Here is an 18,660-nt window from a genome sequence, read left to right as displayed (position 1 = left end):
AGCAGGGCTTAAAATTTTTTGGAAAAGTTTGACAAAGTACATCACGTGAATTCAGATTTACCTCAATGCCAAGAATTATGTTTGGATAGGAAAAAAGAAACTTGTTTTGATCTCAGGTAGAAACTAGTTAGATTGCTTTGAGTTTTATGTAGCTTTAAACTGTTCTTAAAACTAGAATTTATTCTGTTTAACTAAAAATGATTCAGAAAATTATGTCTTTGGTTTACTTATTGATGATTGCACTGTGATTCTCTTAGCCTTTTGTATTCAACTTCCAGAATCACATTTGTTTAGATCCTGAACAGTGTTATAAGAATCTGATTGGTATTTGTCACCTTTATTTAAAAACTAGCTCCTGCACGCTTCAAAGCTATTAATGTCGACTGGTTTGACCAATAACCACTGTTTGATCCTTACAATTAAATTTTGTAACTAAAAAAAAATATATATATGTATATGTATAAGATCAAAATACATTGAAAATCAAGTATAAAATAAAAGCATTCTCTCAGAATGAGGCCTTATAAATACTCAAACCAATTAAACATTACAGTGGAAAAGTTCATTAAATATTACATTAATTAGTAATTTTTATATTCCTACATAGGTCAAAATTACCAAACCATGAAACTGAATTTCTTCTCATTTCCCCAAGGATTATGAAAGAGATTTTAATTAAGCTTTGCTATGTTAAGAATTTCCTTGATTTTAGAAAGCTGTTTGTATGTTACTACAGCTTTTCTAAGTGACTGTCTACATAAAGATAGCCTTATGTGTGGCTTGGTAATTTTGTGGTTAATGTATACCACGAAAAAGTTATTATAGGAATTCAATTCATGAAGCATATATGATCAGCTATGTTCAAGCAAGATATTGAATTATTTGGTATTTTGTAATATGTATAATTAGTAGTAAATCCTAAAAAGAATATGATTAGAGTTAAAGACAGTGTCCTTTCGTGAAACTAATGTTAATGGCGTTTGTTTTCTTATTCACTTGTTTTTCACCTCATTATAGAAAGGATTTCAAGTGGCAGATTAATTTTACTATAATGGGAGTAATTATTTAGTCATCAAAAAAAGTTAAGTGTCTACCATATGCTAAGCATTGTGGTAAATGCTGCTTATACAGAAATAAAATACATGTTCCTTTCCTCAAGAAGTGTGTGGTTTAGAGAAAAAGTCAGACAAGTTAACCAGCAAGTACAGTACAATGTGAGTACAATAAAAATTATTATTAACTCTGATATGTAGGAGGTGATATACTAAGCGCATTACATTGTTATTCACTATTTTTAAATCAGGAAATTAATATTTAATAACATTAGTTAACTCATCTAAGGTCACACAGTAAGTGGTAGAATCAGAATTTGAACTCAGATGTGTCTGACTCCAAAGCTTTTTATTTTGCTGCCTCCCTATACTGGTAAGAGTTAAGACAGAGTGATGCAGAGGATTTATGGAGACCGTAAGGTGGGTGTGCCAATGTAGGCTATTAGGTTCTGGAAGAGGATGCTTAAATTAAGTTTAAAAGACTAAATAGGAATTAGCCAAGAGGAAGAGGGAGCTGAAAAGCTTTCCAACGGAGATACTAACTTGTGCAAAGGCATAGAGATGAGAAAGCATAGCCCATTTGGGGCTTGTAAGCCCTTATTTCTCTGAATAAAGGAGAGTAAACCTGCAAAAAAAAACTGGAGAAATAACCCCCAAATCATTCATTAATTCATTTATTCAGTCAATATTGGGCACTGTAGACTCTATTCACTGCATCTCTGGGATGATATTGGAATTTTTAAAACTACAAGTCAGAGAAATGCCACTAATGTTAACAAAATGCCACATAATCAGGAAAGAGAAGAACTTTATGCTCTTCTGTCTAATTTGTTTTATTTGGCTTTTAGAACAGTGGTTTCTAAATTGTAAAATCTCTCTCTCACTCTCTCTCTCTCTCTTTTTCTGATCATTTCTCTCATCATACTACCTGATGCCAAACTGTGGAGATTTTAGAACTGAAGACTGCCTAAAGTGTTCTCAATTCAACTATTCTAAATTCTGTTTACTTCCTAAAGATTTAAGAAAGGCTAAGTATGTTCCTCTGTAGCAGTATCCCCTGTATGACCTTATCTTTCAGGGGATAAATGTACTAAAAGTACTAAAGCAGATCCTTTCAAGGACATGTTTGGAGAGATAGATGCACATCAAGCTGCTAGGTGGATATACAGGACAACGCAAGACCATGACCTGGTTAGAAATCAACATATAAAATCTAGGAGGTAGGGAATGGTTTTTCTGAGTTTGAAGGAGTGATGTTTATCATTACACACATTCAACATTCAGTGATATGATTATTAGTTTGTTTTCTCCATCTTTACAATCCAAAGAGATAGTCTTCAACATTCATTTCAAATGCTGTCTTCTAGTAGAAGAATTTCCCTCAGATCAGCTGGAAGTAATTATTCCCTCTCCTGAACTTCCCAGCATTTTATCTGTATCTTTTAAAAATACATCCAATAATTCCTTCCTTTTTATAATGTCATTTATATGCATGTCTCATCTCCTCATTTAAACTGTGCGTACCTTCATGTTTGACCCCCGGCACTAAGCTTTGTACGTATAAGGCATTGAGCTAATATTTAATGAATTAAAGCATAGCATCCCTATCATAAGCTAAATCATTAGGGCAGTGTTTCTTAAAGTGTTGGACATTAATTACTTACTTCAGGATCACCTGGAATGTGTTGTTCAAAATGCAAGTTCCTGTGCTTCTGCCCACACCTACTGAATGAGAATTTCTATGGTTTCCAGTAATCTTGTTTTGAGTAAAAACACTAGATAATTATGATGTACACTAAAGTTTGAGAACCCACTGCCTTAGGGAGAATGCAGGAATCCAAATTAAAATTACATTGAATTGCAGATGTGCTTAATGCTAAAAATAATAAAGTATAAACCATAATGGAAAAGAATATTAAAAAAGAATGTATATATGTGTATAACTGTATATATGTGTATAACTTGCTATACAGCAGAGATTGGCCCAACATTGTAAACAAACTATACTTCAATTAAAAAAAAAATAAAAAATAAAGTAGCGAGACTTCCCTGGTGGCGCAGTGGTTAAGAATCCGCCTGTCAATGCAGGACACACGGGTTCGATCCCTGGTCCAGGAAGATCCCACATGTCGCAGAGGAACTAAGCCTGTGCACCACAACTACCGAGCCTGTGCTCTAGAGCCCATGAACCACAACTACTGAAGCCCGCGTGCCTAGAGCCCGTGCTCTGCAACAAGAGAAGCCACCGCAATGAGAAGCCTGCACACCACAACGAAGAGTAGCCCCCGCTTGCTGCAACTAGAGAAAGCCCGCGTGCAGCAAAGAAGACCCAACACAGCCAATAAATAAATAAATAAATTTATATTAAAAAACGGTAGCATTTTGTACATAGCATATAAGATGAAAATATAAGAAGAAAGAGCTGAACAGGAAGATATTTTCAGTGAAGTTTTTCTGTATGTCAGGAAAGATCAGTGTTCAGTATTCTGGAACTTTAGTCTTAAAAAGCATATTTAGATGTAAATAATTTAGAATATTGATGACCATTTTCTTTGAATGCATTTGAAGTAAAACACCATGGTTTTATAACTAAAGACTAAGAAAAGATGCTTTGAACATTCTTATTGGCACGTTCTTGTATTGCTGTATGCATAGATGTCTTTTAAGGCATGATTTCCTATAATATAGTTTGTGACTCATAGTTTTATTGTAAGAAGTAGTGTGGTTTAGATACCATTTAACCATATATGCTTCTCCTTATCTTTAACAACACATTGTATTTTAGATTTACTTGTCTGTGAATGTTTTTATCTGTGACTTTTAAAAATATGAAATTGTTGATAGATTGTCAACTATCTTGACTTATGTATTGTTTAAATTGATAAGGGCTAGGATAAGCTGTAGCAAGCAACTCCAATATAGATCTTCATCATCCAGGTAGTTCTTTTATTTCTAAAATATAAATTGTTGGGCTTCCCTGGTGGTGTAGTGGTTAAGAATCCAATCCGCCTGCCAGTGCAGGTGACACGGGTTCAATCCCTAGTCTGGGAAGATCCCACGTGCTGTGGAGCAGCTAAGCCCACACACCACAACTACTGAGCCTGCGCTCTGGAGCCCGTGAGCCACAACTACTGAAGCCCACACACCTAGAGCCTGTGCTCTGCAACAAGAGAAACCACCGCAATGAAAAGCCTGCGCACTGCAATGAAGAGTAGCCCCCGCTCGTCACAACTAGAGAAAGCCCATGCGCAGCAATGAAGACCCAACACAGCCAAAAATAAATTAAAAAAAAAATTAAAATATAAATTGTTTTATAAACTTAAGCTGTTCTTATAATAGTAATAAAGATAAGAAGTGCTTAAAAAGTGCTTATAATGTAGAGAACTGGTCCAGATACTATGTATATATTAATTCATTTAATTCTCACAACAACCAAATGAAGTAGGCAGTGTTATCAACCACACTTTGCAGATAAGGAAGCTAAGGTATTGAGAAAGAAATTTGTCCAAGTTCACATAGCTGGTAAGTGGCTAGGATATGAACCCCTACAGAGTAGCTTCAGAGTCAGCACTCTTAACCACTCTGCAATAATGTTATTATTTTTTTTAACTAGCACATAACTTGACTTTGTCTTAGTCACTATCAGGAGCATTTTCCAGCAATAGTAATAATAATTGGCAAATGTTTCCAAGTAAAAATTTTAAACAAATTCAGCGTATATCTAAACATCATCTTTTTTGAATGGTCTTAATGCTATTCTTACTTTTACTGATTTTACGTAGTAATATCAAGATTTCTTACTTAAAATTAGTTGGCTGTCAAAAGATTGTTTTGGCAATCTGATTGACACAAGTGAAAGTCCAGTAAGTTTATTTTATTAATTTAAGTTATTTTTAAAATTTTATTTGTTTTATTTTTTGGCTACATTGGGTCTTCATTGCTGTGCACGGGCTTTCTCTATTTGAGGCGAGTAGGGGCTACTCTTTGTTGCGGTGCACAGGCTTCTTACTTAGGTGGCTTCCCTTGTTGAAGAGCATGGGCTCTGGGCGTGCGAGCTTCAGTAGTTGCAGCATGTGGGCTCAGTAGTTGTGGCACGCGGGCCCTAGAGTGTGTGGGCTTCAGTAGTTGTGGCATGTGGGCTCAGTAATTGTGGCTCACGGGCTCTAGAGTGCAGGCTCAGTAGTTGTGGCACACGGGCTTAGTTGCTCCGTGGCATGTGGGATCTTTCCGGACCAGGGGTTGAACCCGTGTCCCTGCAGTGGCAGGTGGTTTCTTAACCACTGCACCACCAGGGAAGTCCCAGGTCCAGTAATTTTAATTTTCAGAAGCTATTGGAACACTTAACAGATTTTTTAAAAACTATATTTATTTATTTATTTTTGGCTGCATTGGGTCTTCGTTGCTGCATGTTGGCTTTCTTTAGTTGTGGTGGGTGGGGACTACTCTTCATTGTGGTGTGCGGGCTTCTCATCATGGTGGCTTCTCTTGTGGAGCATGGGCTCTAGGCCCATGGGCTTCAGCAGTTGTGGCACGCAGGCTCAGTAGTTGTGGCTTGTGGGTTGTAGAGCGCAGGCTCAGTAGTTGTGGCGCATGGGCTTAGTTGCTCCATGGCATGTGGGATCTTCCTGGACCAGAGCTCAAACCTGTGGCCCCTGCATTGGCAGGTGGGTTCTTAAAAGCCACTGTGCCACCAGGGAAGCTCCACTTAACAGATTTTTAGAAAATAAAAAAGCTAGATAAATTTTCATACTGATCATTTTTTTAAATTATATATACAAGATGTTTAGTAATATATATTCTTTTTGATAAAGCACTGAAGTTTTTCTCTACAAAAAGTACATTTTTTTTTTAATTTATTTTTTTGACCATCCTGCCGCAAGGCATGTGGGATCTTATCACTAGTTCCCCAGCCAGGGATTGAAATCGCACCCCCTGAATTGGAAGCGTGGAGTCTTAACCACTGGACCGCCAGGGAATTCCCAAAAACTACATTTTTTAAATTGGTGTTTCTGTGGTACACATGAAAATATCTGTCCTTGGTCTGTGTCATTTCCTCATTTTTAATTCTACAAATTGGTCATTTTAGGTGTCATTAATTGTTTTGTTTCAATAAATAAATACTGAAGGTGATTTAACCACCTTGTAAAAATAGCTAACTTATGAATGCTATATATTAGGCTGTGTTTTAATATGTTAATTGTTTTTAAAAATCTGTCCCATCAAAACACTAACTTGTTTAAAAAGTTCAGTTTTAAAATATCACCAACCTCTGTTATAATCAGGACAGCTCAGAAGAAGAGGAGACGTAAATTAGAGAAACCCAGAATGGAAAATAAAGAAGAGAGATTTTTTTACCCTTAGAATAAAGGGTTCCACAATGAGGAGGTGGGCTCTAAGAATCTTGAATAAGAAGATCATAGGTATGCCCAATTAAGTGGCTCTTAATAACATTATTTTTATTTTTTCAGTGCATATTTACAATCTAGTAAACTGAAAAACAGATGAACATTGAATTATCTGTGGAATTCTTAAGGAAGGGTCACTTTTATATGGGAAAAGATATTTCTTGTACTTTTATCTTTTGATCTATATTTTGTCATTTTGTTAATGGTGGAAAGAGAATAAACATCATTTTTTATGAACAAAATATTTTTTTCTAAGTTTGAAACCAGTATGAACCTTGCTGTAAATATTTAAGTTTTTAAAAATATAAATTAAATATTTGATTGTGCTACTAAACGTGTCATTTTACCTGATGGCTAGGAGGAGTCAAACATAGTCAAGAGGGGTACCTAATGAGTACCTTTAGAGAGTACGTAAAGCATTTACTAACTGTAGGAAGAATGATCATGTCTTATTTCTCAAATAAATAGAATTTTAATTTACTTATACAAGGAAGTTATTCTGTATTTACTTATTTTATGTAGAGTTTCCTACTAGAATATAAGCTCCCTGAAGGCAGGGACTCTTTTACTCACCATCCTATCCTCAATACCTAGAATACTGAATGCTGAGTACATAGTAGGTTTTCAGTAAGTACTTGATGAGTAAATGGAATAGATGTTTATACATGTTTTTTATTGTGGTGAAATATACATAATAATTAACATGTTTTAAATGGCATTTTTATATCTGGTTAGATAAAATATACATGCTCATTGTAGAAATATTTGAAACTATTATGAAACAGAAAAGTTACTTGTAGTTTGCAACTTCAAATAGCCATTCTTTAGGAATATTTTTCTCTAATTCTTTTTTATGCAGATATATTTATAACTAAATTGAGATCACACATACACATAATACATATAGTTTTGTGCCCTGCTTTTTTAATTTAATACTTTCAAGTGAGCACTTTTCTAAATCATTAACTATTACTTGAAAACATGTTAAAAGGTTGTTAAGGGTCTAAGTGCAGTTTTGCTCAAAATTCACAATAATAAATACATTTTACTTTGTGATTAAGACTATACATAAACATTTAATTGTATTAAAAATTGTAAAGCAGTAGTTATGAAGTGTGATGAATTCTGATTTTTTCATATGTTGTTTTTTTGAAATATGCTTGTCACATCCCTCCAAACTGATTTTGCATCTCAGTAATGGGTTGCAGCCTACAGTTGGAAAAGTACAGTTCTCTTGTATGAGTATTCTGTAATTCAGTTATGCCCCTTTTATTGGACAAATTCGCTTCTTTCCATTATTTTGCTGGTAGGTATAAGTTCTTAAAAGTGTGTTTGAGCATATTTACTAAAGTAATTTATGCTGGTTATAATAAATTGTTGCTAAAGTGTTAAAATGTAAAAGTCTTCTTTATCAGTTTGGTGTATATCCTTTCAGATTTTCTTTTTTTCATGCAAAGGTGAGATACACTGTCAAATTATTAAAATTATTTTTATGGCCCTCAGTAGAGTTTAATAACTTGCCTTACATTGGTCCTGGGCATGGGCGTTATGTAATTTTTGTTAATTTTTTCCTCCAGTTTTACTAGGACACAACACATGATATTGTGTTATGCAAAGTGTGCAAAGTATAAAGTGACTTTCAGATTTTTCTATGCAGTCATTCACTCTCTATATCAATCTCTATACACACATTTTTTTCCCTAAACAAAAATGCTGTTATTCTAACACCTTTTAAGTTTTTTAGTTAATGTGTCATGGATATCTTTTCATATCAACATGTAAAAAGTTACACCATTCTTTTGTCTGCTGCCTAGTACTCCGTTATAGGTAGATCATATTCTAACCTTTCCATTGTTAATGAAGATTTTTGTGTTGCTTTTTTTTTGGGCCACACCACGTGGCTTGTGGAATCGTAGTTCCCCAACCAGGGATTGAACCCAGGGCCCCCAGCAGTGAAAGTGCAGAGTCCTAACCACTGGACTGCCAGGGAATTCCCAGTTTGTACTACCTTTAATAGTATATGAGGGAAAAAATTTCCCCATAGTGTTAACATTGGATATTTTCAACCTCGATTTTTGCCAGTCTGATGAGCAAAAAGTCTCTTTTATAATTTGAATGTATTGGATTAGCATCTTTTCATATGCTTATTGGCAATTTATGTGTCTTCTGCTAATGCTTGCTTATATCCTTTGTGGATGTTTCTATTTATTATTGATTTGTAGGAAATCTTTATGTATTATGTTTATTAGCCTCTTGCGTATTACATGTTGCAAATGGCTTCTCCCAGTCTATAAATCATCTTTGAAACTTTATTATGGAATCTTTTTCTATATAGAAGTTTAACTTTTTGGACTTGATCAAATCAACTTTTTTTTTCCTTTATGGATTCTGGGATTTGTATCATGTTTTAAAGGGTATAACTGACCTTCTCCACTTATTTTCTTATATTTTCCTCTATACTTATAGCTTCTCTTGTTTATTCATTGAGAATTAATTTTTGTTTTTTGTATTATATTTGGCTACTTAAAGTTGATATAATTATTACTTCTGATAACTAAACAACTCTTATAATAAGGAAGATGAGTGAGTTTCTTTTTTGTGACTTTTTAAAAATTTTTTTACATGTTTATTTTTATTTTTTTGGCTGCACTGTGTGACATGTGGCATCTTAGTTCCCTGACCAGGGATTGAACCCACGCCCCCTGGTTTGGAAGCGCCAAGTCTTAACCACTGGACCACCAGGGAAGTTCCAATCAGTGAGTTTCTGAAGGAAGTTCTAATTTTGTTAAAATGCTTGAATTGATGGTAAATATAGTTGGTTTGAGCATGAATCTAAGCTTTATAAGGAGTTGGAGTAAGGGTAGATATTTTTTGGATAGGAAAACGTTTGAACAAAAGTGCAGATTTCTCAGCAGGCTTCACAGCCAATCAAGTTCATTTGAAACATAACAGTAGGTTATTTGACAAATTGTTGCCTTGCTGACATTTTCTCTCTTAGACTATAAGGGGAAAATATTTATATATGTGTATGAGAAAAAATCTTGAAGGGTATACAAAAATTATTAGCAATGATTTTCTCTGGATGGAGAGATTTCAGATATATTTAATTTTTTTTTCTACTTTGTTTTACATTTTTATCACTAAAAATGTTATTTGTTTAGGGGCTTCCCTGGTGGCACAGTGGTTAAGAATCCGCCTGCCAATGCAGGGGACACGGGTTCGATCCCTGGTCCGGGAAGATCCCGCATGCTATAGAGCAACTAAGCCCGTGTGCCACAACTACTGAGCCTGTGCTCAAGAGCCCATGAGCCACAACTACTGAGGCCACATGCCACAACTGCTGAAGCCCACATGCCTAGAGCCCGTGCTCCACAACAAGAGAAGCCACCACAATGAGAAGCCTGTGCACTGCATTGAAGAGTAGCCCCCGCTCACTGCAACTAGAGAAAGCCCGCGTGCAGCAACGAAGACCCAATGCAAAAAAAAAAAAAAAAAGTTATTTGTTTAGTAAAAATAATATAGCCGGGAGGTAAAGAATGCAATGAAGGATACTGCTACTCTGGGTCTATTTATAGCCAATAAGGAAGAATTGCTTGGTGGATAGAAATGAAAGAAACCTTTGGAGACAACGTGACCATATCATTATATAGTTTGTTATAGCTGGGGTAGAGAATTCTAGAAGTGGTCACATATATACATACTCTAGATTGTAGGAATAAAACTTATAAAAAGTAAACAAAAATATATATTGTCATGACCTTATGACCTGAGACTAGGAAAGGTGGGAAGAACACAAAAATAATTGTACAATTATACAGTTACAGATTATAACGAGTTTTTTAAAAGGCAAAAGCAAATAAAACTACTTTGACTCCACTTGGAGCAATCTTAGCTCAGGTTTTAAAAGGACATTTATAGAAGATGAATATATAAAAGTGACACAAACATTTAAGTGTGTCAGAAAAGCTAAAATCCGGAAATCACAGATGTGAGGAATATACTAAAGATAATTATAAAATCTTAGTTATATTCAGAAACAATAATAAGGAAGATACATGCTTACTTAATATTAACAGCTCTTATTTGGTTTCCATATTTTCTGTCAAGGAGAACAATCTTTATGCTGTAACAACAACAAAAAATTACCTAGTAAAGGAGAGTTAAAGTCCAGTATAGGTGAAATTAATTAAGGAGGCATCTAACTGCTCAATAGGACTTTTTTTCATAACCTGAACTAGTTATATCTGAGGATGCTGTGCATACTTGTAGGTGAGAAAGCTAAACTTTGAGGAATTATTGGGAATAAGAAGAATGGAAGTGAGCAACAGGTGAGGACATTGGCAGCACGTTGATCAAATTCAGAAATGACAAAGCTTTTTGGACTTTTATGCAAGAAATGAAAACAATTTGTAAGTCCATAGCAACAAGCACTTAACATATTGGTTTAAATAAGAAATTTAGTATAACTGAATATATAATCCTGCATTTGGGTTAAAAGAAAAATGAGTTGAAGAATTGATGAAAAAGGATAAATAGCCTAGCGGGAGTATTTATGACAAAGGGAATTTCCCTGTTGGTAAACTTAATATGAATCAGCAGCATGATTTGCCTGCCAAAATTTGATTATTATGGTTTTCTGAACAAGGGAAGTTAGGCCACACCTAGCCTGTATCCAGATTTAGGTACCACATTTGAGGAAATTAGCATAAGTCCCAATGACCGCAGTATCAGGCATTTGTGGTGTAGAAAAAGAAGTAGACTTAATGTGAACCATGAAGTAGCTCAGGTACCAGAGATTATAGAAAAACAACTTTCAAACCAACAGAAGGAAGAATTTTCTAGTGCTTAGAAAATAACAGGCTGCCTTGAGAGGCAGTGGTTTGTGTGTGTAGAGTTTGAGCAAGGCTACTTTACTACCCAGGTAAAGGTGATACAGAGGGTGTTAAAATTTAAATGACTTTTTTTTTTTTTTTTTGGCTGTGTTGGGTCTTTAGTTGCTACGTGGGGCTTTCTCTCGTTGCGGCGAGCGGGGGCTACTCTTTGTGTGGTACGCGGGCTTCTCATTGCGGTGGCTTCTCTTGTTGCAGAGGGCGGGGCTTCAGTAGTTGTGGCTCGCGGGCTGTTGAGCGCAGGCTCAGTAGTCATGGCGCATGGGCTTAGTTGTTCTGTGGCAAGTGGGATCTTCCCGGACCAGGGCTCGAACCCGTGTCCTCTGCATTGGCAGGTGGATTCTTAACCGCTGTGCCACCAGGGAAGTCTTTAAATGACTTTTGAATGTATTGGTTTTGCATTTTTTCATATGCTATTCATCATTTGTATATCTTCCTTGGAGAATATCAACTCAAACCCTTTACTGTTTTTTACTTGGGCTATTTGTCATTTATTATTGAGTTGTAAAAGTTTTTTATATATTCTGGATACAAGTCCCTTATCAGATATATGATTTGTAAATATTTTCTCCCATCCTGTGGGTGTTTCACTTTCTTGATGGTATCATTTGCAGCACAGAAGTTTAAAATGTTTTATGTAGTCCAATTTACATATGTACAGGCATACCTTGGAGATATTGCAGATTTGGTTCCAGGCCACTGTAATAAAGCAAATATTTCAGTAAAGCAAGTCACATAAATTTTTTGGTTTCCAAGTGCATATCAAAGTTACATTTATACTACACTGTACTCTATTAAGTATGCAATAGCATTATATCTAAAAAACAATGTACATACCTTAATTAAAAAATACTGTATTGCTAAAAAATGCTAACCATCGTCTGAGCCTTCAGCGATTTTTAATCTTTTTGCTGGTGGAGGGTCTTGCCTTGATGTTGAGGGCTCCTGACTGATCAGCTGGTGACTGCTGAAGGTTGGCGTGGCCGTGGCAATTTTTAAAAATAAGACAGCCATGAAGTTTGCCACATCAATTGACTCTTCCTTTTACAAACAATTTCTTTGTAGCATGCAGTGCTGTTTGATAGCATTTTATCTATGGTGGAACTTTTTCAAATTTGGAGTCAATCCTCTCAAACCCTGACACTGCTTTATCAACCAAGTTTATGTAATATTCTAAATCCTGTGTTGTCATTTCAACAGTCTTCACAACATCTTCACCAGGAGTAGGTTCCATCTCCAGAGTAGGTTCCACTTTCTTTATGCATTCATAAGAAGAACTCCTCATCACAGTTTTATCATGAGATTACAGTAATTCAGTCACGTCTTCAGGCTCTACTTCTAATATCGTTCTCTTGCTCTTTCTACCACATCTGCAATTATTTCCTCCACTAAAGTCTTGAACCTGTCAGAGTCATCCCTGAGGGTTGGAATCAAGTTCTTCCAAAGTTCTGTTAATGTTGATGATATTTTGACATCTTCCCACGAATCACACATGTTCTTAATGGCATCTAGAATGGTGAATCCTTTCCAGAAGGTTTTCAATTTACTTTGCTCAGATCCATCAGAGGTATTGCTATCTGTAGCAGCTATAGCCTTAAGAAATGTATTTCTTAAATAGTAAGACTTGAAAGTCAGTATTACTCCTTGATTCATGGGCTGTAGAACAGATGTGTGTTAGCAGGCATGAAAATAACATTAATCTTGCGTATCTCCATCAGAGCTCTTGGGTGACCAGGTACATTGTCAAAGAGCAGTAGTATTTTGAAAGGAATCGTTTTTTCTGAGCAGTAGGTCCCAACAGTGTGCTTAAAATATTCAGTAACCCATGTTGTAAACAGAAGTGCTGTCATCCAGGCTTTGTTGTTCCGTTTGTAGAGCACAGGCAGGATAGATTTAGCATAAGTCTTAAGGACCCTAGGGTTTTAAAGGCTATTGCAAGGTTATTAATTGGCCTGTTTTCAATATTCTCATGTCTCAGGGAATTAGGAGGCCCAAGGAGAGTGGGGGAGAGAGGGGACCGGCCGATTGGTGGAGCAATCAGAACACACACAACATTTAGTAAGATTGGTGTCTTACATGGTTCATGGCACTCCAAAACAATTACAACAGTAACATCAAAGATCGCTGATCACAGACCATCATTACACAATATTAATGAAATATTGCAAGAATTACCAAAATGTGACAGTGACACGAAGCAAGCATATGCTGTTGGAAAAAATGGCACTGATAGACTTGCTTGACTCAAACAAGGTTGCCACAAACTTTCAATTTGTAAAAATAAGCAATATCTGGGAAGTGCAGTGAAGCAAAGCCCAATAAAGTGAGGTATGCCTGTATATTTTTTTACTTGTGCTTTTGGTGTTGCCTAAGTTAAGTTCACAAGGATTTGCTCCTGTGTTTTCTCCTAAGGGTTTTATAGTTTTAGCTCTTACATTTAGTTCTGTGATCCATTTTGAGTTAATTTTTGCGTATGGTAGAGGTAAGGGTCCAACTTCATTCTTTTGCATGTGGATATCCAGTTGTCCTAGCACCATTTGTTGAAAAGACTATTCTCTTCCTCATTGAATTGTCTTAACACTTGAATTTTTAAATAGTATAACTTTTATTTTTAGTAAGAAATATCAATATAATAACTATGGAAGATGAGAAACTAATGCATAATTCTACCACCCTTGCACAACTTCACTATTTTGTGTATTCCCTTCTAGTCCCCACCCCATAAACATACACATTTTATACACTTGCAATCATAATGTGCTAATTATATATAGTGCCTTTTTCACTTAGTACATGAATATAATACACACTTTCCATATTGCTGTATAGATTTCCAGATTATTTTTTGTTGTTGCCTAAATGTTTCATCTGCAGGCTCTTACATAATTTAATAAATCAGTCCCTTATTTTAGATATTAGGGTTTACTCTAATTTTTTATTACTTAAATAACATTGTAATGATAATCTTTGTGCATAACCTATTAGGCTACTGTTGGATAGTTTCCTTAGATAATTTTCTGGAAGGATTTCTTCCAACAAATACCAACTAGAGACTAGCTGTATAACTGATTTGGGGAATCCTGGGTTGCATGTATTGTTGTAGTTGTTGGCTCATTTAAGATAACAATAGCCGCTGATACCTCTGACTGTGGTTCAGGCAATGTGCCAAATAGTTTGTGTGTGTAGTTATATTTAATTATCCTACAAATTCTATTAGATAAGGTATTCAAGGCCAAAGTTTGATAACTTGTCCAAAATTGTATAACTAATAAATGGCAAAAATGGTATACAGGACTGTGTGGCTGCAAAACTCCACTGGCTCCCAGACTGGACATAAACAATTATAATGGCAAGATTCTTACAGAGTAGGCTCTATTAGATTAGGTATTTTGTGCAGAAGTTCTCTGAATATACATGACTTGTTAAGTACGAATGCATTATTGGCCCAAAGGTTGTTTTTGTTTTTTTTGAGGTACGGGGGCCTCTCACTGTTGTGGCCTCTCCCGTTGCGGAACACAGGCTTCGGACGCGCAGGCTCAGCGGCCATGGCTCACGGGCCCAGCCGCTCCGCGGCATGTGGGATCTTCCCGGACCGGGGCACGAACCCGTGTCCCCTGCATCGGCAGGCGGACTCGCAACCACTGCGCCACCAGGGAAGCCCCCAAAGGTTGTTTTTAAAAAATAGGAATTAAGACTGATTTTTCTCTGTAGATTTAATGATTCATTATTCTTGGACCCCATGAACTAATCATTTTGTATTATTTTCATTTGTGTAGTGTTGCCATTCCAGATGGTCTAGAGAGCATGCAAAATCAATATAGAAATTGTTTCTTGACTCAATGTAATAAAAAAGAAAATGGAAAAGGAATTAGAAATCTTTGATACTTAAATGTAAATCAAAATTTACTGATATCTTAAATATATAAATTTTAGTATTTGGGGGAGAATATACACAATAGCATTTCTGATCAAGACATCTAAGTCCTATATAATGTATATTTAATTAATAGTGTTCAGCTGTTAGTAGCTATTTCAGTTGTAGAATTATTAAATGTGTTTAGTAGTTGAAATAATTGCCTACAACTCATAATTATTGCTCTAGCCTGAAATATAAAGAGGAAAATCAGAATTATAAGAATAAAATGATGCTTGAAAAGAAACAGTAATTTTGAAATGCTAATAGTCTGAAAAAAATGGCTCTGCTACGTTCAGAGATAAGTTTTTTCAAAGCGTGAGAATGCCACTTCTTTATAGAAACTTTTGTTGCAGGTTTCTATTTTCACAGTCTTTCAGTACATCAAACTACATAAACTCTCTTTCCTTGATTTTCATCCAAAGAGGCTCTTTGCTTAAGATGGCGACTGGAGTAATTTGTATGCCCTAGACAGAAGAATGAGCCTCTTCAGTCTGGTGGGATAGTACTTTCATCAAGGTGTAGCTTCAAGAGGGATCACATATAACTGTGAGGGAAGAAGGGTACATTTATTTTGCTGAAGAAGTCCATTTCCCCAAATGCCAATTCCCTGAATTTGCTTCTTTTTAACTAGAGTTAGTTGATCGGTTTTCATATTTTTAAGTAACATTTCAAAGAATATTCAGTTTGTTTCTCCTCTAATTCCTTGCTGCTATTAAGGAGGTGGACAGAGAAAAACTTTTCATATTCAAGAATATAATTGCAATGAATATATTCTTTATCAGTGGAGAATTTGGAGACTTCAGGCCTAGTCCTCTTCCTTTCTCTGCCTCTCAGTCTCTGGTGGCATTAGCGGGGATTTAGGGCAAACAAATTGAACGTTCCTTTAAATGCTGTTATGAAGACAAATCCTATCAACTCAAGACTTAAGGTGAGTTCAGTGAATTGGCCTTTAGATAAAATGATTTTTGGTAAATTTACTTTTGGCCAGTGACTCAGAGCTCACCTAACCAGCCAGATCAACTGAATTAATCCTAATAATGACATGGCAGATGCTTCAGGTATATTATTTTCATATCCTCAAGATTGAGAATTTTCATGACAGATCACAAAATGGGCTATCAAACTTAACATGAACAATGGCCTAGTAAAAGCAATTAGATGACCTTTTCTATCTTTTTTTTTTTTTTTTGGTACACGGGCCTCTCACTGCTGTGCCTTTTCCTGTTGCGGAACACAGGCTCGGGACGTACAGGCTCAGCGGCCATGGCTCACGGGCCCAGCCGCTCCGTGGCACGTGGGATCTTCCCGGACCAGGGCACGAACCCGTGTCGCCTGCATCAGCAGGCGGACTCTCAACCACTGCGCCACCAGGGAAGCCCCTTTTCTATCTTTTATGATGATAGACTTCTACACCTTGAGCCTCTCACTCTCACTGGAGCTCAAGCCCATATTTCTAAGAGAACATAGGAAGCATAGTCACTTTTCTTTTTAGTACGTCCAGATCAAGATTCTGCCTCTTTCCTCACCAAATAGCACCTCTTTAGAATTTCTAAAGACTCAGTCATCTCATTCTTTTCCATCCCCACTTCTATTCAGTTATTCCCCACTTTCATTCTGTCATTTTTTTGAAATGTCTCAGAGTCTCTATTCTTATTGCAGCCACCTTAGTTCAGGTCTTCATTTTTATGCCTTTTAGTTGTTATCCTGCTTACATCCTTCTCTCTGGTAGTAGGTTAAATTTACACTGTTTTCATCATGTGTCTCTCTGAGGTAATCCGAGGAACTCTGCAGAATTCACTAGCTAACCTCTCCGTCTCAATGTGTAGGATGTTTTATCAGAAGAGCGATGATCCAGTAGTGCTTTTCTTGTTAACTTGACATCTACCTGCTGTCTGAACAAAAGGCATCTTATTCTCATTTTTTCTACTTAGATGACTTCTAGATGTGACCCTTTGCATGGTACTTGTGATCCTAGCCTATTGCCTTCTCCTGATGTGATACACAAGAACTCTGTTGCCTATTTCAGACATTCAGCAAGCATTTGATTTTTATCTAATTCCATGCTCTCAATTTATCAAGTAATCTGTTTTCTCAGGCTTCAGTTAGATATCATTAAGATCTCTTCCCTGACCACTGGCACCATCACCCCCTCCCCCTCAAGATTGGATTAGACATCTCACCCATGTTCAGTACAGTATGTATCGCACTATTTTGAAATAGCTAGTTTTTTTTCAGATATAATTGACATATAACAGTTTCAGATGGACAGTGTAATTCAATGTTTTTATATATTGAAAAATGATGACAGTAAGTCTAGTTAACATTCATCACCATACATAATTACAATTTTTTTTTTCTTGCAATGAGAACTTTTAAGATCTACTCTCTTAACAACTTTGAAATATACAGTATGGTACTAGTACAGTCACCATTGCTGTACATTACATCCCCCCGACTTTATTTTATAACTGGAAGTTTGTACCTTTGACTCCTTTCACCCACTTCTTCCGCCCTCACCCCCAGCCTCTGGCAACCACCAAATCTTTTATGAGAGTTCGGTTTTAAATTTTTTTTTAGATTCCCCGTAAAAGTGAGATCATATGATTTTTGTCTTTGTCTGACTTATTTCACTTAACATAATGCCCTCAAGGTCCATTAATATTGTTGTAAATGGCAATATTCCTTCTTTTTTATGGCTGAATAGCACTCCATTATATATATATACACACACACACACACACACATATATATGTATATACACACACACACACACACACATATATACCACATTTATCCATTCATCCATTGATGAACACTTCGGTTACTATCATGTCTTGGCTATTGTAAATCATGCTGCAGTGAACATGAGGGTGCAGATATCTTTCTGAGTTAGTGTTTTCATTTATGTAAGTTCCATTTTTATTTTTTTGAGGAATCTCCATGCTGTTTTCCATAGTGGCTATACCAATTTACACTCCCACCAACAGTGCACAAGAGTTCCTTTTTCTTCACATCCTTGCCAACACTTGTTATTTATTGTCTTTTAGATAATAGCCATTCTAACAAGTATAATATCTCATTGTGGTTTTGATTTGCAGTTCCCTGATGATTAGTGATGTTGAGCATTTTTTCATGTACCTGTTGACCATCTGTATGTCTTCTTTGGAAAAATATCTAAGATCCTCTACCCATTTTAAAAATCACATTGTTTTTTTTGCTATTGGGTTGTATGAGTTCTTTATATGTTTTGGAATATGAACACCTTGTCAGATACGTGATTTGAAAATATTTTCTCCCATTCAGTAGTTTGCCTTTTCATTTTGTTGCTGTGCAGAAGATTTTTAGTTTGATGTAGTGTCACTTGTTTATTTTTGCTTTTCTTGCCTTTGCTTTTGGTA

General features: G+C 35.9%; 1 protein-coding gene across 4 annotated transcripts in view; it reads left to right on the top strand.

The window, feature by feature from the left end:
* Positions 1–18,660, top strand: part of PPM1E (protein phosphatase, Mg2+/Mn2+ dependent 1E) — a 196,396-nt gene that overhangs the window by 19,016 nt on the left and 158,720 nt on the right. The gene's annotated exons all lie outside the window — the stretch shown is intronic.

This window comes from Orcinus orca, chromosome 19 (genome assembly GCF_937001465.1).
Source record: "Orcinus orca chromosome 19, mOrcOrc1.1, whole genome shotgun sequence".
NCBI classification, from domain to species: domain Eukaryota; kingdom Metazoa; phylum Chordata; class Mammalia; order Artiodactyla; family Delphinidae; genus Orcinus; species Orcinus orca.
This window is presented reverse-complemented; position numbering and strand designations above follow the sequence as displayed.